Source organism: Rhinopithecus roxellana, chromosome 5 (genome assembly GCF_007565055.1).
Source record: "Rhinopithecus roxellana isolate Shanxi Qingling chromosome 5, ASM756505v1, whole genome shotgun sequence".
Taxonomy (NCBI): domain Eukaryota; kingdom Metazoa; phylum Chordata; class Mammalia; order Primates; family Cercopithecidae; genus Rhinopithecus; species Rhinopithecus roxellana.
This window is the reverse complement of record NC_044553.1, coordinates 161,464,179-161,484,042: the sequence shown is the minus strand read 5'-3', so window position 1 is coordinate 161,484,042 and position 19,864 is coordinate 161,464,179. Positions and strand designations below refer to the sequence as shown.

The window sequence follows — 19,864 nt, the reverse complement described above, 5'->3', positions numbered from 1 at the left end:
ACAAAGGCAGGCTCACTGACTTGTGCCCTAAGAATCAACAGTCATGCTGTTAAATCAGATTTGCCATTTGCACGCTCAAATTATTTTAGAAAGATCATTCAATGCTCCAACTCTGCTGGCCAGGGTCTGGATTGTTGAGTAACTAGAACAATTACATCGATCCATTTGCCCAAAGTCAGAGCTAACAGGACTAAAACCCAGGTCTCAAAGACCCAGCAATCTGACCACAGTATTTTTGCTGGCTTTGACACCTGTCAATTCAAACCCTGCACCGTTATCTAATTCCTTAGCAAGAGGCAAAATACGCATCTCAAAATTTCCAAAATATCAATAAAGCCCAATAGATGCATCCACCCCATTTTAAAACCAAGTATATATTTTTTTATTTTGAATTTCAGCACTGACATAGCCAGAGTTTGTATACTCCTTTAGGATTAATATATGACATTCATAAACTGATGCACCAGGCAGCACCAGGGAGCTGAACCAAATAAGGCTAGTTCCTGACTTCAAAGAAGATTTTAAGATCTCGGCTAGGCTAAAATAAACTTTATCACATCATTTAAATTATTGTTTGGAGGCCAGGCATGGTGGCTCACACCTGTAATACCAGCACTTTGGGAGGTCAAGGTGGAAGGATCACTTGAGGCCAGGAGTTCAAGAGCAGCCTGGGCAACACAGTGAGACCCCATGTCTATAAAAATGTGAACATTAGCCAGGTGTGGTGGCATGCACCTGTGGTCCCAGCTACTCGGGAGGCTGAGGCAGGAGGATGTCTGAAGTCCAGGAGGTTGAGGCTGCAGCAAGCTATCATTGTACCACTGCAGTCCAGCCTGGGCAACAGAACAAGACCTTCATTCAAAAAAAAAAAAAAAAAACCACAAACATTAGTTAATTTCTAGCTGCTCTAATATGAAAATTGAGTAGAATTATTTAGCTTACTTTTGAACAGGATCATCCAAATGCATCTGGCTGAGGAGGAGGAAACAGCAAGGGGAGAATGGAATGACTATGCTGTGCTACTCAGTCAGTTAAAGCTATTCCTGGGGAAAAGAAGCCATTTGTAGCAATATACTTCAGTGAGTTTTTTTTTCATTTTTGCTTATGGAACTGTGACAGGTTTCCCTAACGTCTTACTCACCTGAAATCATGATCATTCATTACCACTGCATACCTACTTTATTCCTAAAACACAAAATGTCAAACATATTTTTACAGCTAGATAAGAGTCATGTTAAAAGTTTAAGATATGTAGTGTAACACTTCTTTGATTTTAATATTCTTCATGCTACATAAACTCTCTAGAATAAATTTACTTCATAATCAAATGTGGCCACCTACCCCACCTTGCTACAAATGCTAGACACACTAGTACAAACATTTCCTGAGTAGCATCCAATGATCACATATACGAAAGTGTAAAACATTTCCAGATCACCCTGGAATTTTCATCTAAGCGACCTTTCAAATAAACTATATTCTGCAATGTTGGCTTTTGCCTAATACAGTAATGATTCACTGCTGTTTACACTATGAATTTAAATAGAGATCTGTTATGTAACATCAAATCTCTTAGGTTTCTCCAAAAATTAATCAATATCTTGAACATAAAAAAATATTCTATTCTCAACAATCATTATACAAATAAAATGGCCACACTAATAAAATTTTCTGCCAGAAAATTATGAAAAAAAATCTTTAAATATAGGTTAGAGCAGTGGCAGTGCTGCTAAACAACTTCAGAAAAGACTCAGCGAGTCAGGGGCATCCACAAGCCAGGCACAGAGGGAGCAGGGGCACAGGCCCTGGCCAGCCCCACCCTCCTGTGCTGTGTGCAGGCAGTACACCTTACACATGGCACTGGCTCTGCCCCAGATGGTCAATCAGTTGGAACCAAAGCGCCCACCAAATGTATATATCATGTAGATATATATTTTAGAGACAGGGTCTTGTTCTGTCACCCATGATGGAGTGCAGTGGCACGATCACAGCTCAGTGTAACCTCAAACTCCTGGCCTCAAGCGATCCTCCCCGCAACATGCTAGTGTTCCAGGCATGAGTCTTCGTGCCCAAATTATTTTTTTTAACTTTTATTTTAGGTTCAGAAGTACATGTGCAGGTTTGTTATACAGGTAAACCCATTACCAGGGTTTGATGTACAGATTATTTTGTAACCCAGGTACGAAGCCTAGAACCCAGCGGTTATTTTTTCTGATCCTCTCCCTCCTCCCACCCTCCACCCTCAAGTAGGCCCCACTGTCTGCTGTTCCCTTCTTTGTGTCCATGTGTTCTCATCACTTAGCTCCCTCTTATAAGTGAGAACATTCAGTACTTGGTTTTCTGTTCCTGCATTAGTTTGCTGATGATAATGGCCTCCAGCTCCCAATCATGTTCTTGCAAAACACAGAAGGATCTCATTCTTTCTTACGGTTACATCGTACTCTGTGATATAAATGTACCAAATTTTATTTCTCCAATCTGCCACTGATAGGCATTTCGGTGGATTCCATGTCTTTACTATTGTGAATAGTGCTGCAATGAACATACATGTGTACGTATCTTTATGGTAGAACAATTTATATTCCTTTGAATAATATAACCAGTAATGGGATTGCTGGGTTGAATGGTAGTTCTATTTTTAGCTCTCTGAGGAATCACCATATTGCTTTCCGCAGTGGTTGAACTAGTTTACGCTCCACCAACGTATATTAGCATTCCCTTTTCTCCACAATCTCCCTAGCATCTTATTTTTGACTTTTTAATAATAGTTATTCTGACTGGTATGAGATGCTGTCTCACTGTGGTTTTGATTTGTATTTCTCTAATGGTCAGTGATTTGGGCTGTTTTTCATATGCTCGTTGGTGGCATGTGCGTCTTCTTCTGAAAAGCGTCTGTGTGTGTCCTTTGCCCACATTTTAACGGGTTTTTTTTTTTCTTGCAGTTCTTAAGTTTCTTAAGTTCCTTATAGATGCTGGATATGAGACCTCTGTCAGATGCATAATTTACAAATATTTTCTCCCATGCTGTAGGATGTATGTTTACTCTGTTGATAGTTTCTTTTGCTGTATAGAAGCTCTTAAGTTTAATTAGATCCCATTTGTCAATTTTTGCTTTTGTTGCAATTGCTTTTGGTGTTTTCTTCATGAAATGTTTGTCAGTTCCTATGTCCAGAATGGTATTGCCTAGGTTGTCTTCCAGGGTTTTTATAGTTTTGGGTTTTACATTTCAGTCTTTCATCCATCTTAAGTTGATTTTTGTACATGGTGTAGGGAAGCGGTCCAGTTTCAATCTTTTGCATGTGGCTAGCCAGTCGTCCCAGCACCACTGATTGAATAGGGAGTCCTTTCCCCATTGCTTTTGTCAGCTTTGTCGAAGATGAGATGGTTGTAGGTGTGCAGCCTTATTTCTGGGCTCTCTCTTTTGTTCCATTGGTGTCTGCTTTTGTACCAGTACCATGCTATTAGGTTGCTGTAGCCGTGTAGCATAGTCTGAAGTCGCATAACAGAATGCCTCCAGTTTTGTTCTTTTGCTTATGACTGCCTTGGTTATTTGGGCTCTTTTTTGGTTCCATATGAGTTTTAAAGCAGTGTTTTCCTAGTTCTGTGAAGAAGGTGCTCGGTAATCTGCTAGGAATAGCACTGAGTCTGTAAATCGCTTTTGGCAGTATGCACGCCCAAATATTCTCTTTTTTTCACCCCTGAGACAGTCTAGCTTTGTTGCCCAGGCTAGAGTGCAGTGGCGCAATCTTGGCTCAATGCAACCTCCACCTCCTGGGTTCAAGTCATTCTCCTGCCTCAGCCTCCTGAGTAGCTGGGATTACAGGTGCCACTATGCCCAGCTAATTTTTATATTTTTAGTAGAGATGGGGTTTCACAGTGTTGGCCAGGCTAGTCGCGAACTCCTGACCTCATGATCCACCCGCCTCGGCCTCCCAGAGTGCTGGGATTACAAACGTGAGCTACTGCACCCGGCCACATGCCCAAATATTTTTAAATGGCAGCACCCTTTCCACAGTCTGGCATTTGTCTTGAGAAAAATGAAACGTGAAAGAATTGCGTATAAATTAAAATATCAAAAGCACTGAGGAGGGTTTTTCTAGTTTTTCCAAACTACCTCATTCTCCTCAGTCATCTCTATACTCGAATGCAAAGGACTCATTTAAATTTGCTACCCCTCACAATATGCGTGTTCACTTGCATGAGAAAGAACTCGAGAGAAGAGCAAAGGAAGGAAGGATCCACTCAGAACATGAGACATCATCTGTTCTTAGTTGTTTCCTACTCCTTAAAGGCAGAAGAAAATAGAAGTATTCAATAATTTGGAAGAGTAGTAACTTAGTGATAGAAAAAAGATTTCTTGAATTTGAAAACATCTGAAAAAGTACTATAAGGAAAGGTTAGATCATCCAACCACCATCAAGGAAAGCGTCTGTGTCCAGTATTCATTCATGCACCCAACATGTACTGAGTGCCACAGAAGGGAGAGGGACAAGAGAGACAGAAACCTCCCCTTCACAGAGCTGACAGTCCACAGGCAAGACGACACAACACCAGCAATAAGAGGGCATGTGTCTGTGCAGGGTGTACATGTGTGTGAGACGAAAAGTACCAAAGGGAAGTGCACATTGCACATGGAGGTCACACCCATTTATGTGAATATGGGGACCTCCCCCACGCCAGGAGAAGACATTTAATCTATAATCTGAAAGATAAGTAGAAATTACCTATTTTCTATAATTCTCAGATTTTAAAATTAGAAACATAATACAGTAAGAAAAATCAAATGCTTAAGAAGTAGCTTAGTATTAAACATCAATTCAACATCTCATTTTGTAGATTATATACGATAAAAGCCCCGTTCTAATTCTGGGGTACCAAACTTCTTGCTGTATTCATGCTTAATATATATTACTGCTATGTCTATTAGTGTGTGTGTGTGTGTGTGTGTGTGTGTGTGAGAGAGAGAGAGAGAGAGAGAGAGAGAGAGAGAGAGAGAGAGAGAGAGAGAGAGAGAGAGAGAGAGGGTGTATGCGTAGGTAGTGCTTGATAAATATATGTTTTTTTGGTGGGGGGAAGGAGTTTCACTCTTGTTGCCCAGGCTGAAATGCAATGGCACAATCTTGGCTCACTGCAACCTCCACCTCCCGGGTTCAAGCAATTCTGCTGCCTCGGACTCCCCAGTAGCTGGGATTACAGGGGCTTGCCACCATGCTCGGCTCATATTTGTATTTTCAGTAGAGACGGGGTTTCGCCATGTTGACCAGGCTGGTCTCGAACTCCTAACCTCAGGTGATCCACCTGCCTCGGCTTCCCGAAGTGCTGGGATTATAGGTGTGAGCCACTGCACCTGGTCAGTGCTTGATAAATATAAACTGAATGGAGTGGGTTGCAGACCAGCAGGGCTTAGAAAATGTATTTGTTAAAAAGATACTTTTCTTCTTGAAAAATGCTGAGAAACTTGATGTCTTTGCTGAAAGATTTTATGTTTAAAAAAAGAAAATCGAGCCGGGTGCGGTGGCTCATGCTTGTAATCCCAGCACTTTGGGAGGCCGAGACAGGCGGATCACGAGGTCAGGAGATCGAGACCATCCTGGCTAACACGGTGAAACCCTGTCTCTACTAAAAATACATTTAAAAAAAATTAGCCGGGTGTGGTGGCGGGAGCCTGTAGTCCCCACGGGAGGCTGAGGCAGGAGAATGGTGTGAACTCGGGAAGTGGAGCTTGCGGTGAGTGGAGATCACGCCACTGCACTCCAGCCTGGGCGACAGAGCAAGACTCCGTCTCAAAAAAACAACAAAAAAGGAAAATCGATATAAAGTATTCTCACCACAAAAAAGGATAACTGTGAGTTTATCTTTACACTTGCTAATTTGCTAGACTTAACCATTCCATAATATATATACTTCAAAATATCATGTTTTACATGATAAATATATATACAATTTTGTATGTCAACTAAGAAAAATAAATTTAAGGAAAAAAGGATACTTTTCTTCTCACACTTCTTTTCCAAGTACAAAATTAAATCTCAGTACCAATTGGCTTCCGGGCATTAAATTACACTTCAAAATTATTCTTATTAAAGGTGATACAGGAGATGCTTTTCTTCAACTCATGTATTAGAAGCTTTGTGCTAAGTTACTATTATGAACAAAACTTTTAGATAAGCAAATCTGAAAGCAAGAAATGAATTTGTTTTAAGATATGAAGCTGCAAGTTGTAATAAAACAAACTACCCATGATGATGAATGATAAAACTGCCCAGCACTGTTAGATATTCTCAAAATCCCAGGCCAAAAAAAAAAAAGAAAACAAACCCTCTAAGAACTGAGGGTTTTGAATTAAAGTTCTAAGCCAAGAAAGGCTCTTGAATTCTGGGCAATGGGACCCATGGCTGGGGCTGGGAGACAGAAGGTTACCCCATGTAAGGGCAGCAGGCAGCACTGGGCAGAGAGCAGGGCAGGCCAGAAGCACTTGGGAGAGCTGGACAGTGAGGTGGCAGGACCTGGCCTGACCGAAATCCCAGCACTCCACGCTCTATCAGCAACAGTTTGGAAGAGCCAGAGGCCTCTCTTCACCGTGTGGTAAACCAGGAGCCTATCTTATCCTTTTCTTTGAAAAATGTTTTACCTCTGCCTGCTGAGCTTGGGGACACAATTTCACCACTGTGGTGGAAGTTACTCAGAAAACAGAAGTCATCTTGTTATGTCAATGCCCTGCTCACTATGTGGTCCTCCTGTGTGGGCGAGATGGGTTTCCTCACCATATGGATGGCAAACAAGTACCCCAAAAAAAAATCCAGGCAAAAACTGCACCCTTTTAAGGACGTAACTCAGAAGTCATATAGCACCATTGTCCATACTGCTGGGTGAGGGAGGCCACACACCCAGTCCAGGCGCACCTCTCTGTCAAAGTCCCATGTGAGAAGAATAGGGAGAATGGGAGAAATCACTGAGAACACTTAGGAGAACACAATGTCACCCTGAGTGAGTTATACAGTAAAATCTCAGTCTTCTTTCAAGATTGGAAAATTAAAAACCAGGGTTCAATGGAATCTGGCTAAAAAAATCAATCTGTATTTCACCCCTTGTAAGCTGAACCTCTTATTACTTGTAATAAGTTGCAACTTGTAAGTTGAGCCTAAATTACGATGTTGTCCTGCCTTAGTAAATACAGTATCATGACCTTGATTTAATAGGTGGTGATTCAGATTCACCCCTAGGTAACTGCTGGGCACTGCAGCTTCTCTGTGAGAACACAGAATACCACTGACTAGCAGAAATGTAGGTGTCAAGCCAGAATTCATCTCAGCATTCCAGTTTGCAGGCTGGGCTATGCACCCATCTCTCATCACAGCACACAGCATTAAGGGCAGAGGTCACGCCCTTTGCCCCTCCTGTGGGTGACTCCAGCACATTAAGCAGAAATTCTATAAATAACCAGAGGAAGGGAAGACGAGAATTTTTAAAATTCTAAAATTACAGAGTCTACATTAGATGTCCGTTGTTATTACAGGCCCCTTTCTGACAAAAGGAAAGCAAAAGAACGAGCAACAACAACATTTAACTGAGAGCAAACCTCTTCTGTCAGGACAGCGGTCCTTAGAAAAGTAGAGAGCCAGGAGCCAGGAGCCAGGAGCCAGGAGCCAGGAGCCAGGAGCCAGGAGCCAGGTTTCTGATCCTAGATCTGATTCTGACCTGCACTGGGACCTTAACCAAGTGGCATCACTTCTTTGGGCCTCATTTTCCTCATCTGTAAAATAAAGGGACTGGATTAGACAAAGCTTCTTAACTGAGGCCTACAGGTGAGCCACAGCAACATGCCCACTGTGTGCCTGAAGGCCAGTCTATCCTCAAGTTCATCATTTAAATTCTATAATCTCAATGTTTATTAACAAATAGAATGAATTCTACAGAGCATGAAAACATTCTCCCAGTGTCTGGCCAGGCCCTCTAGGAGCTGCCACCTCAGCAGCAACCACCAGGCTCCTACCTTCCGACCTCAGGCCCCTGAAATCACACAGAGACATTTCAGTCCCTGGCAATCATTTAAAACAATGTCAACATTGTTTTAAATGCACAAGGGAAACTAGTTTTCTTCATCTATTTATTTATTTTATTTTATATTTCTGCAGAGATGAGGTCTCGCTATTTTGCCCAGGCTGGTCTTAGATTCCTGGGCTCAAGCGATCCTCCTGCCTTCGCCTCCCAAAGTGCTGGGATTACAGGCGCGAGCCACTATCCCTGGCCTATGCTACATATATTTCTAACAAACAGCAAACAGACCTTCGGCAATGAAGACAATAGGCCTTCATTTATTATTTTCACAAGCTTGACATTTAAAACATGGGTCTTTCTAACTTGGGCCTCCCTCCCCAAAACCAATCCCCATGATATCCTGGAAACAGGCAGGGCTGCCTCCCAGGAAGAGTCCTAGCAAATGTTACTGGAAACAAGCCCTTCAGATGGACAGAAAGCTGTGCCAGGGGCCCACCAGCACATGCGGCTGCAACTGTGCTTTTGGAGACATCATGCATCGCCAGCTCTCAGGAGGCACGGATGAGCCAGCCCCATTCTACGCAGCCCACGGACTGAGGTAGTAGGCCATCACACACACACACACACACACACACACACACACACACACACACACACACACACACACACACACACACACACACAGGCTAGTTCCTCAGCCTGAAGTTGAAAACTATGTCTCAGCCATAGTCTGTTGCCAGGAACCAAGAGACCAAGGCAGATGTCACCAGAGAAAGAACTGAGCTCAATGGACTACTCTGGTAAGCGAAGAGAAAGGATGTGCTTCATATGGAAAGCTGAATTTATTTACACTAATCACGAATGCAGGCTCTCAGCTGGAAAAGCTCACTTCCAAAGCCAGAAGGTTCAGAACCCATTCACGAGCTTCTCAGAATGCAAGCAGTTGCCATGGTAACCCCAACATTATATTTCTTGGCATTGGACATATAAATTACCACCCATAATGCATTTAATACCGTTTGGGGCCACTAATTCATTGCAAAATAAATCTCAGCTCTGACTCTTGGCCTCCCTCTAAGATAAACGAAGAGCAGCAGCTGGAGGTAGCACCCAGCTCACCCCACGGATAAGCACAGAGCTCCACACATCTGAAAATGCTCTTCTAAAGGCAAAATAAGAACTAAGGAGATTAGAATTCATCATCTACAGCCAGTGGTTGAGATTTTTTTAAGATGAAAAGTTCCATCCAGATTAGTGTAACTGTCATTGCTTAAGTTAAAGAAACAAATATATTCCATCCGTATCTACATCTCTGAAATTCAAATATGTTTAGCAAATTGAAGAAAAAGCAGATCTCTTCAAAGAACATCTTCAATAATTCACTTATAGGGCATCTGTCAAGACTAAGATAACTCTTCAAATGTCAAAACTGTCATTAACAAGAAATAAAGTTTTATTTCTTAGGTTCAAAAGAGGTCTATTCAATCATAATTCTTTACCTTGACTAGGGATATTCATAAACATTTAAAATACACATATGCATGATTTTTAAAGTCCCTTACCTTCTTATAATCCACCATCTGAACACAGAGATGAAAATAAAATTATCGTGCACAAACTGCAAAGACATCTTCAGCTTCACGTTCCCAGGAAGCCCACTGCATCAGTAACTTGACAGAGCTGCTGCAGGACATGCCTGTGCCAGCCACAGCATTCACAGAATCGCGTCCGTTCTAATCACTAAACTGCCAGGTCCGGAGGAGTATTACCTTCATTATCTCCTCCTTCCGACTGCAGGCAACAGTCAGCAGTTATGAAGGGGAGCAAAAGGCTTCACCACGGGTTGTTTCCATATTAACAAGGACTTTGGTAACCGCTGCATTGCAGTCTTTCTGAAAGCTACCAACCTCAGAAGCAAAAGCGCTGGAGAGAGACTCTCTGGCACAGGAAGCAGTCTTTCCAATCACAAAGATTTTTAAAGAATCTTTAAACAATGCTGTGAACACCTGAGGCTTTTTCTAGATTTCCTACCTGTTTCCTAGAGGTTGACTGGTTTGTGGTTTTTACTGGAGGATGGCTGTGACAACTGGCTGTGCGGGGTAGGAATGCGGAAATGAGTGCGCTGTGCGCTAGGACGCCCCCTCTCGGGGCTCAGGTACGCCCTGCGGGAATCTGCACATCTGCTGCTTAGCACCAGACTCAAAGCCCCCGCTGAGGGGCTCCTGGGAATAAGCCATGATTTCCATTCCAGAAAACGCAAGTACAGCAAGCACTTCCAGGTCCTCTGGGGGCAGCAATCACTGAACACCCAGCTACCTTCACAGTGTGGTAATAACCATTACGTGGTCAGAGCACTTGAAACATTAAACCATTGACCATATAATCAAATTCGGAAAAAGAGGTTCTGAAACAGTAGCACGCTTAGTAAACTGACCTTTGGTTTTCATTCATTCATGCAATACATTTAGTGAGCATTGACCATGTGCTGTATATAAAAGGATATTCAAGTGGAGCATCCCTAATCCAAAAATCCAAACTGCTCCAAAATCTGAAACTTTTACCACCACAAGAGGAAAATTCCCCAATGGACCTCATGTGACGGGTCACAGTCAAAACTCTGTTTCATGCACAAAATATTTAAAATATTGCATAAAATTACCTTCAGGCTAGGTGTATAAGGTGTATATGAAAAGAATTTTGTGTTTCCACTTAAGTCTCATCCCCAAGATATCTAATTATGCATATTCAAACATTCCAAAATCCAAAAAGATCAGAATCTGAAACACTTCTAGTCCCAAGCACTTCAGATAAGGGATACTCAATCTGACCATGGGGAACCACCGTCAGGGTGGGTGCGAGTGCTCTGGGAGAAAGAATAACGGAAAACACACCATCATGCATGGTGGAGGACGGCTGGAACTGCACAGGAGGCAGAACTCGAGCCCGACTGCAGCTCCAGGTCAAGGTTCTGTAAGAAAGGAAGAGTTAAAAAGAGGTGAAGGATGTGGACTCAGCTGGACTACAGGGAGGGCCAAGGGAGAACACCCTCCAGATGGCTGTACACAATCCTCAGCAGGTGCGGGAGGTCCTCTGCAAGGGCATATGTCTGTGGCCGGAGCCCGTCCCTCCCTCACAGCAGCCTGGAACAGGTACAGCCACCACCACCACCACTGACAGAAGCCTGTGTCTGGGACTTGAGGTCTACATTTGCCCAAGGCACATGGTGACCGCGGGGAGGCGCCAGGGCATGGACACAGCGGGGCAGCTCTGTATTGTGCCACCTCACCACACTGCCACCCATAGGTAACAGCTGTCCTCTGGCAGCCCTGGCACCCGACGGAGGTGACAGTCCAAGCAGCCTCTGTTCAGATGGTTTCCTTCCACCCTATGTCCAGAGACCCACCGGACCCTGAACAGGTGTGAGGTGAAGGAATGAACGCAAGAATAAACAAATTAAAGAATCTACTGGTCACTCCTCAATTCTAGTAACAGGAAATGACATGTCAGACCTCTGCCAGTGTTATGCTGTTCTCTGATGAAAATGGCCCTTCTCTGCCTTGTCTCCGGCTACCTAACTCTATTTCACATCTCAGGCTCTGGAATCTTCTCCTCCAGGACGTCTTCACTGACTCCCTTCCCACCCCTGGCAGCAAGGCCCTTTCCCTGAGCTCCCCCCACCTCCAGCAGCTCCCATGCTGTCCTGAAGTGGTGGCTCTGCAGCTGCCCCCGCACAGAAGTCCTGCAGTGGTGGTCAGGGTTGTAGCTGCAGTGCTCAACGTGTTCCTTCTGCTGCCGCATTCCTGGAGGACTCGCCACATGTCAGCCACCTGCTCCACACGCACAACTCACTTGTTCCTCTCTGAGGCGGCTCCACCGAACAGACGAGGACGCTGAGGCACAGTCAGTTCAAGCGCAAGAGCCAGGATTTACACCCAGGAACCAGCATCCTCCAGCCACATCCTAACCTCCCCTTCTGCTTTTGTAGGTACCCAAAACAGAGTTCACTGACACCAACTGGAAAAGATGGTGTTACCGCATGGGGATGGGAGGCATTCGAGTTACAGAAAAACTTTTAAGGAAATACGGCAGTCTTCCTCCCCCATCCCTCCCTCTTACTGTGAGAGATGAATGAATGAACACATTCGGCCACAGCAGACACGCCTCCGCATAAATCCTGACAGGGAACACCTACGGCCCACAGGAGATGAGGACAGAAGGCACAAAGAGGCAGCGTGAGGTGGTTTCCTTCTGCCATCACCGTGCTTCAGAGAGACTCACTCGAGCAGTTTAAAAGCCTCAGAGGAACTTTCATCAAGCGCTTCTAACGTATTTAGGTGCCACTCTGGGCACTCCTCGCAGAAGTTCCAGAAGAACTCTGCCTTTCAAGTCAGGGATCAAGGTTTGTTCTCTATGGCAGCACCACTCTCACCAGCCTCCAGTGGCAGCAGCACTGCAGGAGGACTCTTCTCCCACTGATCTGTCCGTCCTGTGACGCTGACCCATGTGGCCAGAAGCCCGTGCGTAGCCTGAGCGGGCTCTCCCTGGGGGATCTCGAGCAGTGGGCAGGTCCCACACCAACACTCTTGTGCCTCCTGGAACAGCCAGCACCTGCAGAGGAGGGCCCCACAGCTGGCCCAGGGCTGAAGGGAGCGTGCACTGATGAGGAGAGATGGGTAGGGGCTCAAGCTGCCTCCAGGGGGTGGCAGAAGGTCCCAGAAGGAGCACACCACACGACCCTTCCAACTGCTTCCCAATGCGGCCATCTGACCAAGGGCAGCAGGGTTTAGTGCCCAGGTGCCAGGTCCCCGCAGGCCTGTGGAGATGGCTTCCTACTGTCTCCAATTTACAGCTGAGGTGGCAGCGAGGCTTTAACAGGATAAATCACTTTCCAAGTACACCAGTGGGTGCTCCAGCAAAGCTGCTTGGCTCTGAGCGGCCTGACGCTTCGGACTTGGCATGACCTCCTCCTAGCGAAGGCATAGCCCGGTGTCCTCACAGCGTGGGCAGAACAGAAAGGGCACGCTGCCTCCCTCTGGCACTGACTCCTCCTAACCAACCGCTCACTCCTTCTGGATCCCAGATTCCTGGTCTAAGAAAGGAGTAAGACCTATCCTGCAAACGACATAATGTTGATTTTCAACTGACTGAATGCATTCCCTTACTGCCGGAAGAGAATCATGTCTACTCACAATTCACAATGAGTCTCCTGGTGTGTAAAAGTATAAGCTGTCTCAAAATGTAAGGCATGACTGTTACCAAATAGAGCCACAAGGCACTCAGTAATATTTCCAAGCTTAATTCAGCTTAGATATATGATGAGAGACCTACAGGGCTCTTACCAGTAACTAGAATGACCATGGCAAATCCTGCCCCTTTATTAAATAGTAGTAATGAAATTAATAATTTAGCTCAGGCAGACTAGCTAATATCATTAAGGCGCATTTACATGAATTTGATGCAAATTATGGAAACATCCCAATAGGTCTCATTTGGACACTTAAAATGCTAAAGAGCAACCCTACTATCAGAAGGTATTTATCACTTCAAAAACAGGCAACTCAGTCACCAAAATTAACAAGAAAAAATCCAAGTAAGCAGCATTCCGCCTGAAGGGAAAACATAGACAAATCATTCATATTCACTCTAGGTGCCACTGGGGCCACAGAACAAAGGATGTACCCAAGAGGAAGCAGAGAGAAGAAAAACAATATAAAATACACACAAAATTTATTTGGCTTAGATACATACTTATTTACCAAAAATCTAACAGGTACTTATTTGATAAGACCATTTCATGACCACCAGATGTGATCTGGTCTTAGGAAGGAAAGAGACGGCAATTCTGCCTGTTTCTCTAGGCAACAGAGGGTCTCAGGGGCTTTCAACATGACACAAGAAGTCACTAGGTCAGCAACAAAGGTCAAACAAGCCCCAGTTACAAGTAGCAAAGTGTCTGTACAAACATAAATGGGAATCTGAACTGTAGGTAAAAGAAACAACAAAAGCGGATACGAAGGCCTAGGTATATTCCCAAGAGAAATGACACGTCCACACAAAAACCTGTACATGAATGTTCACAGCAGCATTATCACACAACAGTCAAAAAGTAGAAACAACCCCAATGCCTATTAATGGACTAACGAATACATAAAATGTGGACCATCCACACGATGGAATAATATTCGACATTAACAAGGAACAACCGATGCATACATGCACAACATGAATGAAAACATGGTGCTGAATGACAGAGGCTGCACACAGAAAACACATACTGTCAACTGCATTTCTATAGAACGTCCAAAGTAGGCAAAGGCTGCACAACTCTGTGAATATACCAAACACCACGGACATGGACACTTTAAATAGGTAATTGGATGGAATCTGACGATTTCCATAAAGTTATTTTTTAAAAGCTGACACAATCAAGTCAAAGGCCAAACATCCAACAGAGATGCAGCTCACCCACTCAATTAAAAAACAACAAGAAAACATTATTGCAAGTTTCCACTATGCTAAAAGATGCATTACTTTTGGGGTACTCCTTCCAAAAATGTTAAATAAGCTTCTCACTAGTCAAAACAATTCATAATTCCTGTAGGAACTCCCCCTCTCCCAAATCTAAAAGTTCAACAATTTCTCAAGAAAAAAGTTGATCTTAATTTTAATGTAAAATATAAATCACATATTTGTGCAAAGGTAGCACTTTTAATCATGAGGGAGAGGTGTTGCTATGAAACTTATCAACACTCTCCCCCAAGAAAGTATTCATTTACTTCATTCTGTCTACTATGAAATAAATAATACCTGAATCTTTAAGACCTAGAAACATTTCAGAAGATTTAAGGTCAAAGAAAACACATTAACTCAACATAATGCTCACAAGAACAAAAATAAGCCTATGCATAAAATAAACAACTAAATGATGGTAGAAAGACTACATTATCTAAACCTAACAAAAGCTCCCAACTCATTCCCACCCACTGCCATCTGTCTACCTCAAACTCTTCAACAACCCAACTCACAGAAAGGACCTACAGTCAATGTGGTAACATAAGCACAATCCTGTAATTGGCTCAAATTGTCATTACAATAACATGTATTTCTTTTAGTTTTTATTTATTTATTTTTTTTTCTGAGATAGAGCTTCACTCTTGTTACCCAGGCTGGAGTGCAATGGTGTGATCTCGGCTCACTGCAACCTCTGCCTCCCAGGTTCAAGCAATTCTCCTGCCTCAGCCTCCTGAGGAGCTGGGATTACAGGCATGCGCCACCACGCCCGGCTAATTTTGTATTTTTAGTAAAGACAGGGTTTCTCCATGTTGGTCAGGCTGGTCTCAAACTCCTGACCTCAGGTGATCCGCCCACCTTCGCCTCCCAAAGTGCTGGGATTACAGGCATGAGCCACCGCGCCTGGCCAGCATGTGTTTCTATTTTCCGCAGGAAGAGAATCATGTCGACTCACAATTCACAATGAGTCAACCAGTGTGTAAAATATTTTACATAATGGGAAAATTTATTTTGACCCAAAAGTTCAGTGTGTTCTCATTAACTTACCAGAAATTACAGATGTGAAGATACTTCTGTTAACTTAACCAAAATCAAGAAAAGAAACTACTTTAGATACGCACACATTTTCAGTTTGGTAGATCTGATTCTTTTTAAGATACTGCATTTCAAGTTACTCAGATTGGTAAATTCATAGTTAAAATACTAAATAGAAAAAATCTGCATATTGACATAAGTAATTTAAGACTGCTTTTAGCACTGCGTCACTTACTACCTATATAGCTAAGCTCTGTCAAAACCTGACAGGGACGGCTTCAGTTTTTGTAAATACTCGCATGGTGAAATGGTTTTTCCAAAGTTATGATACCATCTAAAGAGCTAATGGAGTCTTCCCATTGTGCTTCACTGTGAATAACATATTTCTGTGGAAAATCTTATAGTGTTGCAGCCATTTAACATTTTCCCAGATTACATTCAGGTTTTTTTAATCCGAAAGAAAACATTTAAACAATTAAAACACATAAAATGTTTCTATTATGACCTTTTAAAAAACCCTCAGTATTTTTATTTTATTTTATCTTATTTTGAGATGGAGTCTCGCTCTGTCGCCCAGGCTGGAGTGCAGTAGTGGCACAATCTCGGCTCACTGAAACCTCTGCCTCCCAAGTTCAAGCGATTCTTCTGCCTCAGCCTCCCGAATAGCTAGAATTACAGGCACACGCCACCACACCCGGCTAATTTTTATACTTTTAGTAGAGACAGGGTTTCATCATATTGGCCAGGCTGGTCTCAAACTCCCGACCTCATGATCTGCCTGCCTCAGCCTCCCAAAGTGCTGGGATTACAGGCATGAGCCACCGCGCCCAGCCACAAAACCCTCAGTGTTTTAAAGGCCACACTTGGAAACAGACATGTTTATACATGCAATACAGATGCAAACATTTTTAAACAACATAATCCATTGATACACACACACACTAAGAAATCAAACATTTCCAATTCCATAAACATAATACATCTGAAGCAAAGATAATACCACCAGATATTTTTTACTTGTAAGTTGGTCCCCAGAAAAGGGTAATTATAAAAGACACCAGGGAGCCTCTTTTCAACCTTGTTAAATAAACGGCTTGCAAATATTAACCACAAAACTGTGGGTGAAGCCACTCTGTCCTGTCATGATTACTCGCTCATAAAGGCCCAAAATGCGTCTTGAAGGGAGTTTTTGCAATACAAATCCTAATCTTAACTATATAAACTCTATTCTTAACTATCTTAAAATACATTACAAAAGACGATTCTCAACTTTCTGAAAACTGTAATCTTTTATAAAATCTGAAAGATTGAGATGGTGTTACTAATAGTGTCGTGGCTCATTAAACCTTGACTCATTAAGTCAAGTACCTTGGACAAATCACTTTAAATTAAAAGAACAATCTTTAATATACATTTTCAGGTGAGACTTAATACATTCTACACAACTTATCAAAGCCCACAGAAAAACTTTGGAAATAATGGAACGAACACACAGTGATATTTGCTTCAGGAACAGACTATTTCACCCTACATCCTTTCAAAGTGCTTGAGATATGCATATTTAGTAGGCTTATTTCAGAATTAGCTCTTCATTTTCTAATAAAAAAGGGCAGACTTCCCTGCAGGCTTGGCAATGAAACATTTTCAAAATGCAGGTACCAGGAGGGTGTGGTGGTTCATGCCTGTAATCTCAGCACTTTGGGAGGCTGAGCCAGGAGGATCTGCTTGAACCCAGGAGTTCAAGACCAGCCTAGTCAACATAGTGAGACCCCATCTCTACAAAAAATTTTTTTAAAACTTAGCCAAGTGTGGTAGTGGGTGCCTATACCCCCAGCTACTCAAGAGGCTGAAGTAGCGGGATCACTTGAGCCCAGGAGATTGAGGCTGCAGTGCACTGTGATTGCACCACTGTACTCTGGCCTGGGTGACAGAGCAAGAAGACCCTGTCAAAAAAAAAAAAAAAAAAAAAAAATATATATATATATATATATATATATGTATGTATGTATGTACGTATGTATGTATATGTGCTGGTCCCATTTCAGAAAGCAAATAGATGTTTAAAATGTAAAGGTACCTACCTACATCAAAATGCATCTGAAAAACATTAAAATAAAACTATACTCACTGTATTTAAAAAGTCAAAGAAACGTTATGTTGAATGTAGTTAATCTTTAAAGCTCTAGGCCCAGCTAAGAAGGCAGAGTGTGTGACTGCAGGCAGGGGGCCCCGGCGCCCAACTGCAGAAGGTTAGGAAGTGAAGGCAGCGCTTCTGGTCTGCAGCATCATCTGGAGTCGGCCCTTTCCTCCTTGGACCCAGGCAGCCAGACCCGAGGGCAGGATCCAGGTGATCCAGAACCGTCACCTCTACACTCTGACAGGAACACACTTGACCCTGCGTCACAATGCAGTGCCCCTTCTGCCAGCCCCCCATGTGGCTCACCTGAAACCGCACCTGTAGAGCACGTTCTCAAAGGAAAGGGAGAGATGACAGGGAGAACACCAGGACCTGCCGGGCGTGCCCTCCCAGCATGGGCTCATCACCCGCATGTGGTGACCACCCACCCCCTACACGGGAGGGCAGGCGTGATGTTTTCCTCCTTTGTATTTCAGCACGCTGCATAATGCGTGACAAGCAGATGCTCACTAAGACAGGTCCATAATCCCTTCTCTGCAATTTGAAAATCCAAAAAGCTCTCTGAAAACTGAAAGCATGTTCATAACTCACTTGGCAGTATGCCCTGATCTGATGTGAAGCTATTCATAGTCTCACTGTCCCACTTAGTGTGAATATTCATATACTTTGCTGCAAAAATCTTAATGTGCTTGATTATATGGTGCTGCCTAGGATATTCTATAATATATGGTACTTTCACTATTTCTGTTCTAAAAATCTCAAAAATTCCATATTCCCAAACCCCTCTGGCCCTGAGAGTCACAAAGGTGTGGTCCCATGACTTAGATGACAACAAGGCAGGCACTGGACAGAGATGGTAACACCTGAGATGTAAATGGGCAGCAGGAAGAAGTACCTTTAATGGCCAGGAGAGAACAATAATCTGAATTCAAAGTTTAGTTTATACATGTGTTCATTTTACAAACATGCTGAGCGTATGTGCACACACCTCACCCACAGCTGGGGAGACGGTATGAAAGCAAGAATGAAAGCAAGACTGCAGTCCCTGCCCTCACGGAGGGGAAGACCGTGAGGTGACAAACAAGTGCTCCGGCTCACACGGCAAACACAAGCTGTGGCTGGTGGGTGAAGGCAGGAAAGGTGCTGATGCAACACTCAGGAGGGGCCTGAGCAGAGGGTGGCCAGGGAAGCCCCTGAGGAGTAACGGGGAAGCTACCCAAGGAACAGTGACAGCCACAGGCACAGCAAGAGTGGCAGGACAGGGACACACTGCTCTAGGAATCAGAGCACAGTGGCAGGGGAGGGGTCTTGGGGAAAGGGAGAAGGATGCAGGGCTTGGGTGATGGAAGAGTTGGGATTTTTTTAAATTAATTAATTGTTAAATTTACTTTTTTTTTTTTTTTTTAAGAGACAGAGTCTTGCTCCATCACCCAGGCTGGAGTGCAGTGCCATGATCACAGCTCACTGTAACCTCACCTCAGCCTCCTGTAATTTTTAAAAATTTTAATTGACAAAAATAATTGTATATATTTATAAGATACAATGGGATGTTTTGATCTATGTATACATTGTGAAATGATTAACTCAAACTAGTTAATCTATCCATCACCTCACCAAGTTACTTTTCTTGTGATGAAAACATTTAAGATCTACTCTTTAGCAATTTTGAAATATACATGATTATCATCCATGGCCACAGATGAGCCTGGAGGGCATTACCTTAAGTGAAATAGGTGACAAATACCACATGGTCTTATTTATATGTGGAATCTAAGAAAGTAGAAGGTGAAGAAGTGAAGAGTAGAACAGTGGTTATGGAGGCTGGGGGCGGGGGAGCGGGGAAAGGAGAGGTACTGGTCAAAGGGTACAAAGTTTCAGTTAGAGAGTGAGGATTTGATTAAGTGTGAAGGGAAGCAAGTGGCTACTTGACCTAGTCAGGCATAAGAACTACTCATCTCAAATCAAGCTCCCTCTAGGCCTCAGCCACCTGATCTGTCCACAAGAAGAAAGGCAAGATCTGATTTCTCCAACGCTTCCGCTCCATGAAGTAACTTCCGTGGGGGAATCAAACTTCACAGAGCTTTCTATTAAGAAGGCTGAAGAACTTCAATGCGGGTGGGAGGGTTAATCATACTAAAATTGTACAAAAAGAAAAAGCAGGCTATGTGATCGATGGGAAAGAAG

At 43.3% G+C, this 19,864-nt stretch overlaps 1 protein-coding gene across 5 annotated transcripts in view; it reads right to left on the bottom strand.

Moving 5' to 3' along the window:
- Positions 1–19,864, bottom strand: part of TRAF3 (TNF receptor associated factor 3) — a 138,573-nt gene that overhangs the window by 76,778 nt on the left and 41,931 nt on the right. For 3 of the 5 annotated variants that reach the window (XM_030931083.1, XM_030931080.1, XM_030931078.1), the window contains exon 2: positions 7,580–7,753. The exons of the other annotated variants lie outside the window; for them this stretch is intronic. The gene's annotated coding sequence lies outside the window, so the exon portion shown is untranslated. The remainder of the gene's footprint in view (positions 1–7,579; positions 7,754–19,864) is intronic. 5 annotated transcript variants of the gene reach the window in all.